General features: G+C 39.0%; 1 pseudogene; it reads right to left on the minus strand.

Annotated features, from left to right (window-relative positions):
• Positions 1–16,858: 16,858 nt before the first annotated feature.
• Positions 16,859–19,202, minus strand: LOC136523566 (uncharacterized; annotated as a pseudogene).
• Between the last annotated feature and the right edge of the window lie 273 nt (positions 19,203–19,475).

Here is a 19,475-nt window from a genome sequence, read left to right on the forward strand (position 1 = left end):
CGTACCGCCTTAGCCACCTTGTATTCGTTAACAGCCTTGTGAGAAGTGTAGGAGAACTTGGTGTTAGGGCCCAATTCAGGGACAATAAAATGGCTGTAAAAGTAGAACAAAGTTTGTCAGAAAAATATTCAATACAAAATCTGAAACTGAAATTACCATTAGTAGCAGGCAAAGGACTTACTAGTTGGTGTCAAACCACTTGGTCATCTCCATAGCAGGGACAGTGGCATCGCCCCTAGCCATGGAGAAGTAGGTGTCAAACCCAATCTCTCCTCCAGTCCATGAGTAGCGCTCTAGGACAGCGCCGAGCATGGCGGTGTGTGTTGACACAAATCACAATTAACAAATTTCAAGATGTGTTAGCACAAACAAGTCACAAGAGACAATTTGGAGCATAAAATAATAGAGAAAGCACACACTAACCGGATCAGACATCATCTTTAGAAGAACAAGAGGGACCTCCACAAATCTCAAGCTTGTCCTTGTCTTCGCTATCAAAGGTTACTACACTGACACATAGTGGACAAAAATAACAAACAAACAAAGAAGAACATAAACTTAGAATAATGGTTCAAAAAATAGTTAACATCAAGCATCCAAATAAACCATCCAACCAAATATTATCATCCACTTTAGTTTAGCCTCTTGACTGTAGATTAATATTTACAACCATTTCAGCACCAACTATTCTCATTAACGTAGCTGCTTCTTTACAAAGTACCATGCACTCATAGCATCAACCTACACACTACATGACAGGAACCTAAACACAAGATCCAAACACAACACGCAGGTCATGCTCTCTTATAGTACTGTTCATAGACCTGAGAAAAAAATATTAGAAACAAAAATCAATTGAGTACATGATGGAACAATACACAAAGTGACATTGCAACTAGTACTACCTCAACATCATATTTCATCACTTTAGATCGACCATCTTCAGAACTATTGTATTCATTAAAAATCATGTCATTGATGTACTTGATACGAAGATGCCCAATATCAGCTTCACAAAACTTGTCCATCAAATAGACATTTAGCTCCCAAAGCTCTAGATTCTTCATCGCAAAGATACCACTATCATTACTAAAGCTGAAACAAGATATGAGAAAGACAAGACAGAATATTATAAGCACCACACAAAATGATATACAACAACAACAACAACAAAGCCTTTAAGTCCCAAACAAGTTGGGGTAGGCTAGAGTTGAAACCCAACAGAAACAATCAAGGTTCAGGCACGTGAATAGCTGTCTTCCAAGCATTCCTATCTAAGGCTAAGTCTTTGGGTATATTCCATCCTTTCAAGTCTCCTTTTATTGCCTCTACCCAAGTCAACTTCGGTCTTCCTCTGCCTCTCTTCACGTTACTATCCTGACTTAGGATTCCACTACACACCGGTGCATCTGGAGGTCTCCGTTGCACATGTCCAAACCATCTCAACCAATGTTGGACAAGCTTTTCTTCAATTGGCGCTACCCCTAATCTCTCACGTATATCATCGTTCCGAACTCGATCCCTTCTTGTATGCCCGCAAATCCAACGCAACATACGCATTTCCGCGACACTTAGCTATTGAATATGTCGTCTTTTCGTAGGCCAACATTCTACACCATACAACATAGCAGGTCTAATCGCCGTCCTATAAAACTTGCCTTTTAGCTTCTGTGGTACCCTTTTGTCACATAGGACACCAGACGCTTGCCGCCACTTCATCCACCCTGCTTTGATTCTATGGCTAACATCTTCATCAATATCTCCGTCCCTCTGTAGCATTGATCCTAAATATCGAAAGGTATCCATCCTAGGCACTACTTGACCTTCCAAACTAACATCTTCCTCCTCCCGAGTAGTAGTGCCGAAGTCACATCTCATATACTCAGTTTTAGTTCTACTAAGTCTAAAACCTTTGGACTCCAAAGTCTCCCGCCATAACTCCAGTTTCTGATTCACTCCTGTCCGGCTTTCATCAACTAGCACTACATCGTCCGCGAAAAGCATACACCAAGGGATGTCCCCTTGTATGTCCCTTGTGACCTCATCCATCACTAAAGCAAACAAATAAGGGCTCAAAGCTGACCCTTGATGTAGTCCTATCCTAATCGGGAAGTCATCCGTGTCTCCATCACTTGTTCGAACTCTAGTCACAACATTGTTGTACATGTCCTTAATGAGCCCGACGTACTTCGTTGGGACTTTATGTTTGTCCAAAGCCCACCACATAACATTCCTTGGTATTTTATCATAAGCCTTCTCCAAGTCAATAAAAACCATGTGTAAGTCCTTCTTCTTCTCCCTATACCGCTCCATAACTTGTCTTATTAAGAAAATGGCTTCCATGGTTGACCTTCCGGGCATGAAACCAAATTGGTTCATAGAGACCCGCGTTATTGCTCTCAAGCGATGCTCGATAACTCTCTCCCATAGCTTCATAGTATGGCTCATCAACTTAATTCCCCGGTAATTTGTACAACTTTGAATATCCCCTTTATTCTTGTAGATCGGTACCAATATACTTCTCCTCCACTCATCAGGCATCTTGTTTGATCGAAAAATATGGTTGAACAACTTGGTCAACCATACTACAGCTATGTCCCCGAGGCATCTCCACACCTCGATTGGGATACCATCCGGTCCCATCGCCTTACCTCCTTTCATCCTTTTCAACGCCTCTCTGACCTCAGATTCTTGGATTCTCCGTACAAAGCGCCTATTGGTGTCATCAAAAGAGTCATCCAACTGAAAGGTTGTGTCCATATTCTCACCATTGAACAATTTGTCAAAATACTCTTGCCATCGATGTCGGATCTCATCCTCCTTTACCAAGAGATGCTCCCTTTCATCCTTAATGCACTTAACTTGGTTGCAGTCCCATGTCTTTCTCTCACGAACCCTAGCCATCCTATAAATGTCCTTCTCTCCTTCCTTCGTACTCAAATGTTGGTAAAGATCCTCGTACGCTCTACCCTTTGCCACACTTACAGCTCGCTTTGCAGTCTTCTTTGCCACCTTGTACTTCTCTATGTTGTCCACACTCCTATCATGGTACAAGCGTCTATAGCATTCTTTCTTCTCTTTAATAGCCCTTTGGACTTCCTCGTTCCACCACCAAGTGTCTTTAGCCTCGCGTCCCCTTCCTTTGGTTACTCCACACACCTCTGAGGCTACCTTCCGAATGTTGGTTGCCATCTTGTCCCACATATTGTTTATGTCGTCTTCTTCCTTCCAAGAGCCCTCTTTGATAACCCTTTCCCTAAATACCTCTGACGTCTCCCCTTTCAGTTTCCACCACTTTGTTCTTTCAATCTTAGCTTGTTTATCCCTACGGGCACGCACCTGAAAACGAAAATCTGCCACCAAAAGCTTATGTTGAGAAACAACACACTCCCCTGGTATCACCTTGCAATCCAAGCATGCTCATTTGTCCTTTCTTCTTGCGAGGACAAAGTCAATCTGGCTACAGTGTTGTCCACTACTGAAGGTCACTAGATGAGATTCTCTCTTTCTAAAGAAAGTGTTGGCTATCATCAGGTCAAAAGCTACCGCGAAGTCCAGAACTTCCTCCCCCTCCTGATTCCTACTACCATACCCAAAACCTCCATGAACTGCCTCGAAACCTGCGCTTGTAGTACCTACATGCCCATTAAGATCTCCTCCTATAAAAAGCTTCTCACTACTAGGTATAGCTCTAACCAGGCCATCTAAGTCTTCCGAGAACTATCTCTTAGCACTCTCGTCGAGGCCTACTTGGGGGGCATACGCACTAATTACGTTCAAGACCATATCACCAACGACAAGCTTGACTAAGATAATCCTATCTCCTTGCCTTCTCACTCCCACCACACCATTCTTGAGGCTCTTATCAATCAAAACTCCTACTCCATTTCTATTCACGACTGTCCCTGTGTACTAAAGCTTGAAACCTGTATTGTCCACCTCCTTCGCCTTCTGACCCTTCCATTTAGTCTCTTGAACGCATAATATATTTACACGCCTCCTAGTCGCGGTATCAACTAATTCTCTTAACTTACCTGTAAGTGACCCTACATTCCAACTACCTAAACGGATCCTAGTTGGTTCGACTAGCTTCCTTACCCTTCGCACCCGTCGACTCTGATGCAAAGACCCTTGCTCATTTTTCACTACACCCGGGCGCCGATGTAGCGCGCCACTAAGGAAGCAACGACCCGATCCTTGGTTACTTGACACCATGCCCAGATCACGACACGGCGCGTCACGGGGGTGACGACCCGGCCCTTGCCCATTTAACACCATACCCGGGTTCCGATATGGCGCGTCGCTAAGAGGGTTACGCCCCAACGATTTTCTTTCGGGTTTCATCTCCATTTAAGTGGCTAAGTTTTTACATTGGCTCGCCACGCCTAACACAACCCTCCTCCTTTACCAGGGCTTAGGACCTGCTATGCTGGGACACCAAAGGCGCCCCACCATAGGCGGAGTTACCACACAAAATGATATGATCTAAAAAAATAAAAAAGAATGTACACTACCTACTTCTCAGTCTGCTGAGGTACATCTGCATAGATAACTTCATATCCATGGAACCCAAAGTCAATTTGAACAACTTCACTCCAGACTGTGGTCAAGTTTGGTATCTAAAAGCAGGTAGAGGAAATAATTAGAGTGCAGATATATATTTTTTCTTATTTGAACAAAATTTCACATTGCATTCAAACAAAATGATGTGAATCCATGTGCTGCTGCCACTTATAAATTCATCACGGACAACTTTATGGAAATGTGAGTTTGCTCCAAAATATAGAGTACAGGAATCCAAGATTACAATCAATCTTCGAGTGATATACACAACAACCATATACCACCGATCATGGAAGAGAATTAGAAAATAAAGCTGACAAAATAACACAAAATGAAAAAGAAGGGATTATTAGCACAACTGCAATGCACACAACATATGTGCTAAAGCTTAAAAAAAATTAAAAGAATGTGTTACTCACATATTGGCTGTTTGCTAATGACCTTGCACGACCAGCACCCTTAAAGCATTTCACTGCATTATCATATAGCTCCTTCTCCTTGCTATCATTAGGACCGTGATTTCCAATAAAATAGTCCTACAAAAACAGATTGGTCAATATTATTTTATTTGATATAGTTACCACATGTAATTGAGAAAAAAAAGAGAAACAAATGACACTTACACCAACTTTAGAGAAGAAATAATGCTTGTAAGAATTCTTAGGGTGTTTCCTATGGAATAACAATCTGCACAAAGCATTCACTACAAAGTAATGGACCTTTCCTTGAGGCTTAAGAGAACTTGCAAGTGCATTTAATTTCACAACCACTTGCCCATAATCGATTACTGCAAGACTGAGACAAATGAAAATAATTCATAATTACTTGATTCAAGTGTACTCAAGAGTGGTGAAAACGGTAAGGACGTTGTAAACATTGAAAACTTACTTGGAATGTTTGGTTTCTGCCATCTTCAAAACAACCTCATATATGTCAGTTTCAAGTCTGGAGACTGTTATCTTCGAATGAGGCATCATATAAGGGCTCAACTTGTATTTGCTTGGGATCACTGTCCTCCTAGGACGATGAACAGCCAACTTTGCACTAGAAGATTACCAAGGACCTTGGTTTGAAAAGGACTCATAGTCGTCTGATAAACCATTGCTTCCCATACTTTTTGCAGAAACAGAAGTCCCACTTCGATGGGATGAAAGAGGTGTAGTTGCCTGCAAAATCAAGAAAAAAACATAAAGTTGTTCGAAAATCATAAACTAAAAATTGACATAATAGGTACCTCTATTATGTCTGATTTAAAATTGACATAATAGAGGTATAAAGAATGGGACAATAGAAATGCTTCTATTGCCTTCATTGTCAATATATACACCACTAGTACCGCTAAGGTACACTAGAGTATCGATACTACATGACTGAGAGCAATTGTACTAGCTATTACATGACTGAGAGCAGCCCCAACTACTAACAAATTGTTCCAAATTGATAAAACTACAAATCTCATTTTACAATGTCAATGTGTACTCTAGAAGGGCTGATTGCAGCTAGAGGAACAGGAGCAATTGATTCTTCAGGAGTCTCAGTAAAAGGTAAAGGCTCCATTCGCACAAGGTCCTAATCAAGAAATACTACGATATTAGTTACAGAAAAGAGGTAACAAGATATGTCACAATACAAAATTGATCCAATCTAATAAACAAGCTTACAGTTTCAACATTGTCATTTCTTTCGGTCTGAACAGTTTCCTGATTGCTCACATTACCGCCTCCACCAAATGGATTAGACCTCATCCGGTCAACAAACATCCAACCATCTGATGCAGGGCAAAATTGGAAGTAGAAGCTGCTCTCGGATTGAACCTATCAAAGAGTGACAGTAACTCAAGTGTTAGTACAATAAGACAAGTTACAAGAAACTCTTTTTTTGTTCTGTGACTTCAAACAAAAAAACCCAAAAAATACAAAACTCACATTTAGTTGGACATTCTGATGTGTAGTTGCAGCTTTAGAAGGTAGCACTTGGGCTTCTCTTTGAAGATTATCATATGAAGTACAAGCTATACCAGATACTAGACCGACAGGACGCCTTAGTTTAGGATCTTCAACATAATTTCCTAAATCATTCTCATCATCAAACATTCTAAAAGATGGCATGCTAGGACTATTAAAGTAGGGAGCATTATTCTTCATACAAGGTTTCTGAATAGGTGCTTTCCCTGCTTTATCAAATACTAAATTGATAAAGAAGGTTCAAACTTACAGGTGACAAAGAACAGATATTGCACATGTCAAATACCATAATTGCAGTATTTCAAATCTTCGATTTACTGCTAATAAATGTGCAATCTAAAAATAGGTACTAACCAGTACGATCCAAAGCAGGAGTTGTATTTTCAGCCAGTTGAGTTTCTTTTGAATGGCAGGGAATTGTTTTTGGGTCTGAAACATGCAAATTAGGACTAGAAGCATTTTGGACATTCTTCACTGCACAAAGACCTTGATCACTATGAATCAGAGAACCAACAGGATTCCTTCTACTAGACACATCTCCTGCACAGAGACCATGCTCAAACATGTGTCTTGTTTGTATCATAGATTTTGTTAAACATTTTTTTCATGAGCAGGACAAACCTGAAGTGTTCTCAATCGTATCGGTCGAGGGTCTAGCAGCTCCACTAGTTCTTTCACCTACCTGAACAATGACAATTTAGTCAGCTCCAACAAAAAACAAAAAATACTTGAACTGAAATAAAATTGAACTGAAATAAACTGAATGTGATCTGAACTAAACCAGACGCAAATACACACAAAAAAGATCCAAGCAATAATCCAGTAAACCAATGTGATCTAAACTAAACCTAGTGCTTTACATACTAAACTGAAATAAAATCAAACACTGCTGGATAGAGGCGATGTAGATACACACAAACTAAGATAAGAATATGCTACTGTTCAGTTCATTGAACTGAACAGTAAATACTCAGACATGTTCATTACATGTTCATTGCATGTCTCTGTTTAGTTCGTTGATGCCCTACTGCACTTTGACTCTACATCTACTGTAATCTAGCCTAGAAGCACAGTCCTTTGGGCCCAAACATGTTCATTACATGTTCATAACAAGTAAATACTCAGGGACAGCGACTGATTGGACAAATAAAAAATTGGCAATGTCATCATGCTTCATACAAATTCACCACAGATGTAGCCAATACAAAGCTGTTGCATGCCTCCTAGTTAGCAATGAGAACTGTGAAGCAAAGCTAGATAATCAACTCCAAGTTACTAACTTACTAACAGAAACAACTAATCCACAGTAGAACACAAAAGACAAAACACAGCCTTATGGTGTTCGAAAATAGAGCTGAAAATAAAAATTTGTGAGGTGCACACATAGAAAAAAACAGCGAAACACAGAAACTCACTTTTAGTTCAAGCTTCTGATGTTTGGTTCTAGCTTTAGAAGCTAATATTTGGGCTTCTTCAATAAGTACAGCATTATCTTTTGTACCTCCAATTCCAGCATGATCCAGTACACTTGCCTAAAATTCACAAATACATATTATTTACTGCTAATAATAATATGTTTTTCAATCTGCAGAAATTCCTTCCAGCCAATCGCTTGAATATAAGTGAAAATTGAACTCTTTACATGAGAAGCAAGAATGACTTGCTGAAGCAAAAAAATCTGCCAAAAAGGCACCTTGCATGTGTACCGCTGGAAGAAATCAAGCAAGAAACCAGATTGCTGATCTACAAATACAATCAAACAGACTGGTGCAGCTACAACTTTGCTACAGTATGCAGTAGCAAGAACCCTTCATGGTATTAAACACACAAAATACTACAGCAATGTAACAACAGCAAATAGCAAACTTGTAAAGGATTGAAAAATTGAGAGTTTCAGACATAGCAGCTGTATAACTATATTCAGAGAGTTTCTGACAACAGAAATACTACAGCAATGCAACATGATTCAGATAGTTTCATGCACAGCAGTAGTGAAATGTTGAGAAGTATAACTCTAAGCTACTTGTTTAGTTATGGCTGTAAGTAGTACATTGGATTAGCACTTGTTCTATTTTTAAACCAAATAAATACATATAATCCAATGGGGCACTGGTGTTGTCAAATGTCCATTTACAGTAAAAAGCATGTCAAAACAAAACAAAAATTTTGAATGCACATGATCCATCAATTTAGAAAATACAAAACAAAAGGAAAATGAATAAGATGTAGGCACATTGACCTCAACATAATCATCTTTTCTGCAACTGAGAGGGGGTTTTCCAAGACCTTGAGATAGTCCATATCGAGTCCTAGAAGCTACACTATCAAGAGTGGAAGTTTGTGATGCATAGTTTTTCCTCTTCCTCTTCCTTCTACCTGAATCTGCACCTCAAAAATATTCATAAGAGTATGAACAAGAGATACAAAGTTAACTCAATGCTGAAAAAATGCTACAAAAAACACTTTATGTACCTTGAGCTGATGAGTTATTGGAAGAAATAATTACAGTTGCCTGAGAAACACCACAATTGTCACTACCAAAAACATTGTATGCACTATCTGAATCAACTTTTTTAGTCATAGAAACTTCTTCATCATTATTTTTAGTAGCAGCAGCCATTGTGGGATCAACAACTTCCACATTAAATACACCAGCAGCAGGCAATGTGGTATCCAAAACATCTTCCACAATGGTATGAGTTGAAGCAGCAGGCATTGGGGCTTCAAATTCATGAGCCATTGCATCATCATCTTTGTGACTAACATTGGCTGGAGAAGGGATTCTGGCAGCAGAATTCTCAGGCAGTGGATCATCATCAACTACATGACCATGACGGTTTTTCATGTACTGGAACATTGAGATGACAAGTTTATCAGGGCTCCTGAAACCATGTGCTGTGTGATGTTCTTGGAAAATGCCACACAAAGCTTCATTGTCCTGTCATGTCAAATTAATAGTAATTTAAAATGGCAAAAATTGCGGATTCTGCATATTAAAATAGCAATGAACTAAACCACACACATATTAAACTAAATAAAATACTCATGAACATACTAAATAAGGCACCTACTTGTTCATCAAATAATCTACAATCAGTATACAGAGAATCCCTAAAAGAAGCACAAGCATCAACCGGTAACAAAGATTCAGCATAACAAGTTTCCTCAATAGATTTGACCTACACAAAAAATTACAGTTAGTCAGTCAGTAATCTAAACAAAAACAAAACAAACATGACAACACTTATAAAACCTCAAACCAAGACTTACCGAACGCTTTCCAAACTTATCAGTAGAGACACAATCATATGAAGCATATTTTTTGATCATAGAACCTTTCCAACACAGAATTCTTGGCAGATTTGGGGGAAGCTGGTGACGAGATCCGAAGTTTAGGAAGTCTAGATAGTAAGCCTACAAGAAATTACAAAGTGGTAAGTAAATACATTACATATAGATGACCCACTGGTTCACAGACTGACGGACCTTCCAAAGTGACAGCCTAACAAGTACTAAAAAAAATACTCACATCCAAAAATACAACAATAGGAGCTAATCATGAGACCCACAGGTTCGCAGTACAAGTACCCACCGGTTCATTGTGCAAAAGTGTTTATAGCCAACTCACCTACTAGTAGTAGTAGATGTATGTCTCTCTACAAACTAGCTAGACAGGGTGATTTTTTTAAGAAACTGGAGAGGCTTGAAGCCACTACAGGCCTTTATTAAAGAAAAACCAAAAGTTCATCGAGCAACAGGGGTAAACTAGCTAGATAGCTGGAATTGGTTAGACAAATTTATTAACTGTCATTTGTAGTGCTTAAATTTATTCGTGGTCAAATTTCTAGTAAAAAAACTCGCAAACTAATAATTTCTACAACAAAGGCACTGACTATCAGCTAAAAAAGAAAAATTCAAAGAAATGACTCACAACTTCGCTTCAGGGCAACACGTGAACAACAAGCTTAGAAACAAAGTCTGAAGGATCTATAGTGTCAGATACATTTTCACATGCCACAGCTAAAAACAAGCAATGGAAAAAAAGACATACCGCAAAGAAGTATATGCAGCCACCGATTGTCCTTCTTTGCTTTTTTCTGTATAATGATATCGAAGCAAATAACCATTCAAATACAAACTTGGACCAGTCCCAATCTTTCACAGTCGAAACATCAATCAAAGCACCTAGATACTTGGGGCTGGGAAGAGTACTTGAGTTTGGGCACAGGAAAGTTGACAATGCAACAACCATGAAGTATCGGAAGATGTCATCATTAGACAAAGTGTTGCCTACCAACTTGTTGCCAAAGGTCTTGATGAGGGGCAAAGAAGTCTCATTGATTTCTTTAAGAAAATTGGCCTTTGCAGACTCATCTTTCTGTTGCCTAATGTCTTCACCACCAATTGGAATCCCTAAGAAAAGGTGAACTGATTTTGCAGAAAAAGGGACTACTTTGCCTCCAACAAGTATATCACAACAGTTGACATCGACTTGATCCGCAATCCATTGGACAAAGTTTCTAGGCACTGAACATCCATCATACTCAAGCAAGATCCCAAATCCATGATCCCTGATGATCTTTTTCTTACACTCATCCAATTCTCTTATTTTCTCTCCAAAATACTTGTTATTGCACCTACTTCCTGCTTTAGCAGATGAGCTCTCACCGGCAATTGATTTTGAAAAACCGATGAAAAACTAAGTTTCCAGTTATGAAACTAATCATCAGTTCACTAAACATGGTGTCAAAAAAAGCACATACTACTGAATTTACCTTTCTAGCACACTTCTGGACTTCAGAATGTCATGATTTCCCTTTCTTCTTAATAGACTTAACAAACTAAAAAACAACATCAATAGTTAGTTCATAAAAAACATAGTGGCATGGACTCATAATAGTAACGTAACTGCTGGAGGATAAGAACAGAAAAGGTTGATATGTGCAAATGAGAGACAGACTGATGCCCTACTCCTATAACTATGACATAGTGAAGGTAATAGTACAAAGAGATACAGAAATATGCACAGTTCAGTCATAAAAGATTTAGAACATACTCCAGAAAATGCTCCTTTCAGATGCTTCAAAGCCTGGACTGCTACAGCAGGATCAATATCATCATCCAAGGAATTTACATCCTAAAAAGACAACAACAACAACAACAACAACAACAAAGCCTTTAAGTCCCAAACAAGTATCATATTATAATACACAAGTGCACAAACAAAACAAAATCAAGTGAACTTAGTACCTCTCCAACATTCATAGAATCAGAGTTGTTTTCTTCTTCACAGTTTATAGCAAAGTCATCCTCACTCTCAGCATTTCTAGAATCAGCATCAGAAAGAAACTCATCATCATACATGGCTACATAACATAACAAAAAAAATTGGTTAATGACCTCATTGCTAGCTGCAGCCAATAAAAGAAGAAGCAAAACAACTAGCTCAAAAAGTAATTGGACGCTTATAGAACAAATAAAAAATAACTGATAGCCTTCCTGAAAAAATAACCTGAAACTCCAAACAACTCAATGACATGAATTTTAGGACAAAAATGAACTAAGATCATTGGAATAACTAGAGCCAAATATATTATATATCATAGTTCAATATAATAATTACAAGCCAGCAATAGCTGGTATTCATAAAAAAACAATACTTATAATATCAACTAACCAAACTACAACTCAACATCATCACCATCGTTTACACTAGGATACCTATATCAGCACAGAGGGCATGACTTATCGCTACCAAGCCACTCAAAAATGCATATCTTGTGGAAGACATGCATACAAGGCAGCACCCTCAGTGTCTCCATGGCAGCCTCTAAAGCAGCTTCGTCATCGTCCTCTTTTCTGATATCTAAGACACCCAAGCAGATAGCACAGACATCGTCGTCTTTCAAAGGCACTAAAATAGGTTCCCTTTCAACGCGAGGAGCTGACGATTGAATAATAGGGGGACATGAAGAGCTCCGCATGCGCCTGTCCATCTAAACTCAAACGATCAAAGATGAAAATATTAAATCAATGTGTTTCACTGGGAACTACAAATATTGCATCATCTCTGTCAGACCGCAATGTTGTACAATTTGCTCAAAATAAAATAGCAAATCACAAGAACTGAAACTGAACATTAACAATACATCACCATTGCTTGAAAATGACATATCATACAATTATGAAGTACTGAAATAACAAGCGCTGAAAAAATAGAGACTCTTCAATAAATGTATCAATGATACTTATCCATACACATAGAAATTCTAAAAAAACTAAATAAAGAAGAACAAGACTGAAATGAACAGATTGCTAAAGCCGTAAGTAGCAGCTAGTACTAACAAGCAAAATATTTTAGATTTGCTACTAACAATATTGCTTTAGCAAAGTTCTTTGAAACTGCGTAGAGTTTCAGTAAGCATAACAGAATTCAACATTTTCACAATTAAGGAAACAATTAAGGAAAATGGTGTATCACTACAGTTAAGCAAGCAAAACCAGCATTTTCACAGTAAAGCAAGCAAAACCAGCATTTTCACTACAATTCAGGAAACAATTGTTGTATCAAGCCAAATTAGATCTATTCCTTAAAGAGAAGACTTGTATTAAAATAGAAATGAGATGCACTCCTTAAAAATGTACTGTCCAGTCCCAAATAGCCCATCCAGAAGAATATCGATGCCCTAAAGCAAGAACAATTGCATGCTCCAAGTTAACTAAAATTGCATGCTCCAAGAACAGATATTACACATGTTACACACCATAATTACAGTAGTTAAAGTGTGCAATTTACTACTAATAAATGTGCAATCAAGAAAATGGTGCTTCTAAATAAAGTAATAGAATAAAATCACAGTTCAGTAGAATTCTAATGCAGTTTGCTTTAGAGACAACCAATGTTGACAAGAATAGAGGCAACTGAAAATTGATGTATACAATCTTACCAAGGGACCATATGGAATGTCAGTAAAAAGAAGTATATAATCAAACAGGCACTTTAAAAGAAATGACAAATCATCATTTTACCAAGGCTACCTGTTTGGCCTAGGTACAGTGCAATGCAATTTATCCTCACGCAGATCTAACAAGACAAATCATCATTTTAACATTGGGACAAATCATCAGTTTGGCCGTAATAAGCATGCAGTCCTGAATCACCTTAATTCAAGTCTCTTGTGAAATTGATAGAAATTGAAAAGGGACAACTAAAAACATACAAACATACAAGACACAGAAATGATAGGACTCGCTACAATATTATTACCTTGCTGATAGCCTTCAGTGGGTACCCTCCTCCAAGCCTTGGATCTCTGCAAGCTAGGGTTACTAGCCATCAACAAAAAATCAGGATGTCAACTAGCCATCAACAAGCTTGATGTACGACAATGAAACCAATCACAGATATAAAAGGTCACAAAAAAAGGATGACACATGATCTATACAAACCAGGGAAGAACAGCCTAAAAGCTAGCAATGCTTCTATCTGTGGTGCACACAAAACCTGAAAATAAAGGACACATTAGCATGGAGGAACTGATTGAGATAAAAACACACATCATGGATTCAACCAAATCTTCACTACCTAAAAGAGCAAGAACAACAAATGAACAGACAGTGATGATGCCACACACCGAGACTAATACATTCTACTAAAAGCACTAAATAGACATACTGAAACTACAACAGAGTGTACTGAACCTTGTATGCAACAGAGGAAACAACACAAAAGAACTGAATCTGATTGAATCATGAGTTCAATAACTCATAAACATCAAACAAAACCCAACAACCAAAAGAACAATCCATCAAACCAAACCCTAATTAACAAGTTCACCAAAAAAAAGTTCACCAAAAATCTAAACCACCATTCAGAAAAAAAATTCAAAAACTGAAGATGAACCACAGCTGTAAAAGACTGAACACAATAGATCAGCAAATCTAAAGAAACCCTAACAAGGACTAACAAAACAAACCCTAGACGCATTCGAACCTCACCCACACAGAGCCCGCATCCGCTCATCGACAGACAACAACAAGCAATGCATCAAAACGAGATCTACAACAAGCAATGCATCAAAACGAGATCTACAAACAAACCATATCTTCTCTAAATCGACAAGTACAGACACAAGGACCTGACCAACATGAAAAAGAGGACAATCTCACCCACAGCTCATCGGAATGCAGGACGAAGAAGCTTCGCCCCACCCACCGCCTGAGCGAGGCACCACAGCACAGTGGGAAGCGAAGCGCAAGGAAAGCGCCCCCACCCACAACTCTGCCCCACCTGTTCCCTGCCGCGGACAACCTCCAACCCACCCGCCGCTTGCTAGCACAACCGTGCGATGCGGAGAGGATTCGACTGCAACCTAATCCTCAACCACATCCGCTGCCGCAACCAAATTGACAAACACAACCCAAAAAACCCTAAACCCAAACCAAATCGAAACGAAATCCAACAGATTTGAGACCCAGCAATCTTACCAACACAGAAATGGGATCGACTACGAACCTCAACAACGAGTCCGAGACGAAGAAGAACGAGCTGGAGCAACTGCCGCTTCCGCCGATCAAATCGCCTCCAGCGCACCGGGAAGCAGCTAGTCGACAGGTCATCGAGCAGATCAACAGGAGGAGGCGCCGCTGCCGCCGATACACCGCCTGGTCACCACGCCGGGAGGGAGAGGGTTGCCATCGCCGCAATGTGAGCGAGAGAAATGGGACGCGACCCCTCGGCTACTCGGCGATGTGAGCGAGAGAAATGGGGATGTGAGCGAGAGAAATGGGGGAGCCACGCGACCCATCGGATACCCGGCGCGACTTCCAAAATACAAACAGTAGCAGTGGGACCCATGCATCAGCCAGACAACGAAAGGGCACCTCACTCTCCACCAAAACCAGCGCTCCTAGCCCTCCATCGCCAGATGAACGTAGCAAAAAATCGTGTGCTGCCAACAAAAGAAACACACGGGCAACAGATAGCAATTCCGTAACGATAAGAGAGTGTGAATGTGAGCCTCAAAATTCTCTAAGTGATACTACGTCACAAGCACTAAGAGTGAAAGCATTTTATCAAGCTTTCAAGATTATGCAAAAAAATTGTTCACCTCAAGAGTAAGTAACTAGTCATGAATAGCACGAGGATCAGTTATCACTAGTGCTATGATAAGCCTAAACTAGGCAACACATTCTCATTCGAAGGTCATTGCAAATGCCCTGCATATGGATCCAAGCCTTGTTATATTCCATATTCAAGTTGACTTCTCACAACCATATGCCCACTTATTTGGCAAGCAACATGAAGCAAGTAAGCATATGTATTGATCACAATTTAGCACAAATTACCTTGGTCATGAGAGGATTAAGCAACCATGGGGTGAAAGATTATGTTAATCACAAAGCTATTCGCATTTTAGCACAGGTTATGTCTTTGTGACACAAAAGAGACTAGCTCTCCCAAGGGTCTATCATGGGCTTAACATTTGCAATGGCAAAAAGTATTTGACCCAAACAATAAGAACAAGCATGCCAGGCATAAACTTATCATAGAACTAGCCTTAATACAAGCCCTACACATGCTAAGTATCTACTCAAGTTATATCGTTAGAAGCATATGTTCAATTTTCAAAATAAGCGTTGCTCAAAGATTTTATGTCAAAGCATCAAAATGAGACTAATCTTGCACATCTTACTACACTTTTATGCTACACAAAGCACACATCCACTCTTAGCACAAGAAAATGCTAAGGTTATACAAGGAAACTCAACTAAATGCAAGGTGCTCATATGATACAAGATGTAAAAGCAATGCTAAAAGAGATAGGATTTGGCTCAAGATCAAGAAGTGCTTAGGAGGGTTAAAACAAATCCTTGGAATCAACCAAAAGGACTCCATTGAGTGGAAGCGATAATACAAAAGCACTTGATACCAATTTATGGATAAACTTAAAAGCACTTGGTACCAATTCAAACACAAACTCCAAAGCATGAATGCCATCCTAGAAAGTTTCTCAAGTAGAACACAAAGCACTTGCAAGTTCTAGGGATGGCAAAGCGCTATGAGGAGTAAGCAATATAGCTCAAAGGCGCGCAAAATCTCAAAGTTTGGATGACAAAAATCTCAAATGAAAGAGCCTCTCCACTCTTCCTCTATCTAGATCTATATATGCAAAGACTCTCCACATAACAAACAGTGGCGAAGCTAGAGCGAAATGGAGGGGGGTGCAAGAATAAAGAAGTGATAAAATATAATTACCAAACCAAAGAATTCCACGAACAATATTTTAAGACCAAAAAATGAACCAATGAAAAAAACACAAATATTACCTTTAACCTTCATCATCAAATCTACGACCTTGCATTTTCATGAAGCGACGAACCACGACCTCATTAGTGACTTTCAACAGCTCTTCTTTCTTCACATAGCAAATAAGGCTATTGCTCAAATATATATATCACCAATGCGATTGCGCAATTCTGTTTTCACAATTTTCATGGCTGAGAAACACCTCTCAACTGTAGCAGTAGCAACAGGTAGCACTAGCACAAGCTTCAAAAGTCGGTAAACCATTAGATAACGTTCGTGTTTTCTAGTCTTCACCATTGTTTGAGAAAGCTCGGCAACAGTTTGTAGGTTGGAGAACCATTCATCATCTCTCACATCATATATGTAGAGGCCAAGCTCGTGGTTAAGATCCCTCAAATTCCCAGAATCAAAATCATGTGGATAAAGCTTCGCTAGGCTCATCAAATTTTCTATACTAAAATCATGGAATGAGTCTCTTGGACTAAAAGCTGCTGAGCAAACGAGCAATTGAGAGCTTGTCTCATTGAAGCGGCTGTCAAGCTCTTGAAGTAGCCAATCAATAACATCATTAAAACAATCTACTTGATAATAATGCTTGTTTGTAATTCCAGATTTATGGCTCCACTTCTTTGGATCAATATATTCATCTTCCATTTCCAATTTGCAAATATCATTCTTGTCACAAAATCCATGCACATCATCTAATAGTTTCACCCACTTTTCTTTTCTAAGTTCATCCAATTGGCACTTTGTTGCTTTCACACATTTAATAGCATTCACTATGTCCGGATCCTTCCGTTGCAATGCTAATGACAAGGTATTTGTGATTCCTAATATAGTCAACATGAGATGCAAATAGAAGACAAAGTCAAAAGACTGGATGTATCATAGAAGGTTTGATGCTTGATCTCTAATTTTCCAATCCTTTTTATCTTTTCCACAATTTCTAGTACCTTGACTATTGTAGGAAACATGTCAACCAAACTTTTGAGAGATTTATAATGGGAACTCCAACGAATATCTCTAGGTCTTTGAAGACTTTGCTCTTGATTTAACCATGTCCCGGTCTGAAGTTGCCCGTAGCCTAATGCTTTACTCATTTCTTCAAGATTAATATCTCTAATCATGTCCCTTCTCTTAGATGATCCACCCACCACATTCAATAACATAGAAATCATAGTAAAAAATTCACTAACCCCTTTATGCTTTCTCGCAATGGGCACAAGGACTAATTGAAGTTGGTGAGCAAAACAGTGAACATAATAAGCTGAACTATTTTCTTTCATGATCAATGATTGCAAGCCGTTGAACTCACCTCGCATATTGCTAGCAGCATCATATCCTTGGCCTCTAACTTACTTTAGGCTTAACTTAAGATCAGCAAATAATGCATCAATAGTAGACTTGAGACTTGCAGAATTTGTTTCTTTCACATGAACAAGAGCAACAAATCTCTCTTTAACAATTCCACATTTATCTACATATCTTAAGACCACTGCCATTTGTTCTTTTCAACAAACATCTCTCGACTCATCAACTAGCAAGCAAAAAACATCATCCCATATTTCTTCTAGAATAGAGTGTAGCACTTCCTTTGCAAAACAATGCACAATATCCTTTTGTATTTCAGGAGCAATCAAAAGGCTGTTATCCAAATTCTTTTTATCTACTGCCTTTCTTAAGGTCGGATTTTGCTCCTCTGCAAAATTACGAAATTCCCTGAAGTTCCCTTTATTTAAGGACTTCTTCGACTCGTCGTGGCCCCGAAACGGCAATCCTTGCTTCGCCAATATTCTAGCAACATCAATAGACCCATTCAAACGAGTAAAATAGTCCTTCTTAGCAGATTCACTCACATCACGGAAAGCAACATCAATGTGTTGTTTTGTTTGTAAGAGATCATCACATTTCTTCATTGACAGATAGTGTGAGCCACCGACATTACCAACATGATTTTGTAGCCTTTCCTTTCTATGATAGCCATTCCAACCATTTTTAACAAATGCTTCATATCCGCCATCCTTCTTTTCTCTAAACAAGAAACAATAAAAGCAATATGCTTTGTCTTTGGACTCACTATATTCAAGCCAACCTCCAAACTCATCGAACCATTCTGGAACAAACCTTATTGGAATTCCTCTAATATCTGTCACAGGAAAATGAACTGTGCGAGGTTGGCAAGGCCCATTCTCTAAGTACTTTCTTCTCACCCTCTCTCTAACATTAGAATGATAATCATCAATTTGTTTCCTTAATCCTGGATCAGACTTAATCTCCTCCTCCTAGTTGATATCATCCAAACGTGAATTTCTAGCATTATTGCCACTATCCGACTCTGGTGCTTTCCTTTTGTAAAATCGTTTCATTAATTGACCTGTGGAGTAAAATCATTCCATTAAAATAATTGTATGAAAAAGAATACCCAATCATTAGAACTTTCCGATTATATATATAACAAATCAGATTAATTAAGAAAGAATAAGTGAATACCTTGCTTCTGCTAATCAGTGGCCCCTAAAGCATCACCAATCGGACCTGGACAGCACTTGACCGGTGCTTATAATAAAAAGATTCGTTCTGACCTGTAGAGAAGGGGACGGCTGGGAGTGGGCACACGGCACACGCTGACACGCGCACTA

The sequence above is a fragment of the Miscanthus floridulus genome, chromosome 18 (genome assembly GCF_019320115.1).
Source record: "Miscanthus floridulus cultivar M001 chromosome 18, ASM1932011v1, whole genome shotgun sequence".
NCBI lineage: Eukaryota > Viridiplantae > Streptophyta > Magnoliopsida > Poales > Poaceae > Miscanthus > Miscanthus floridulus.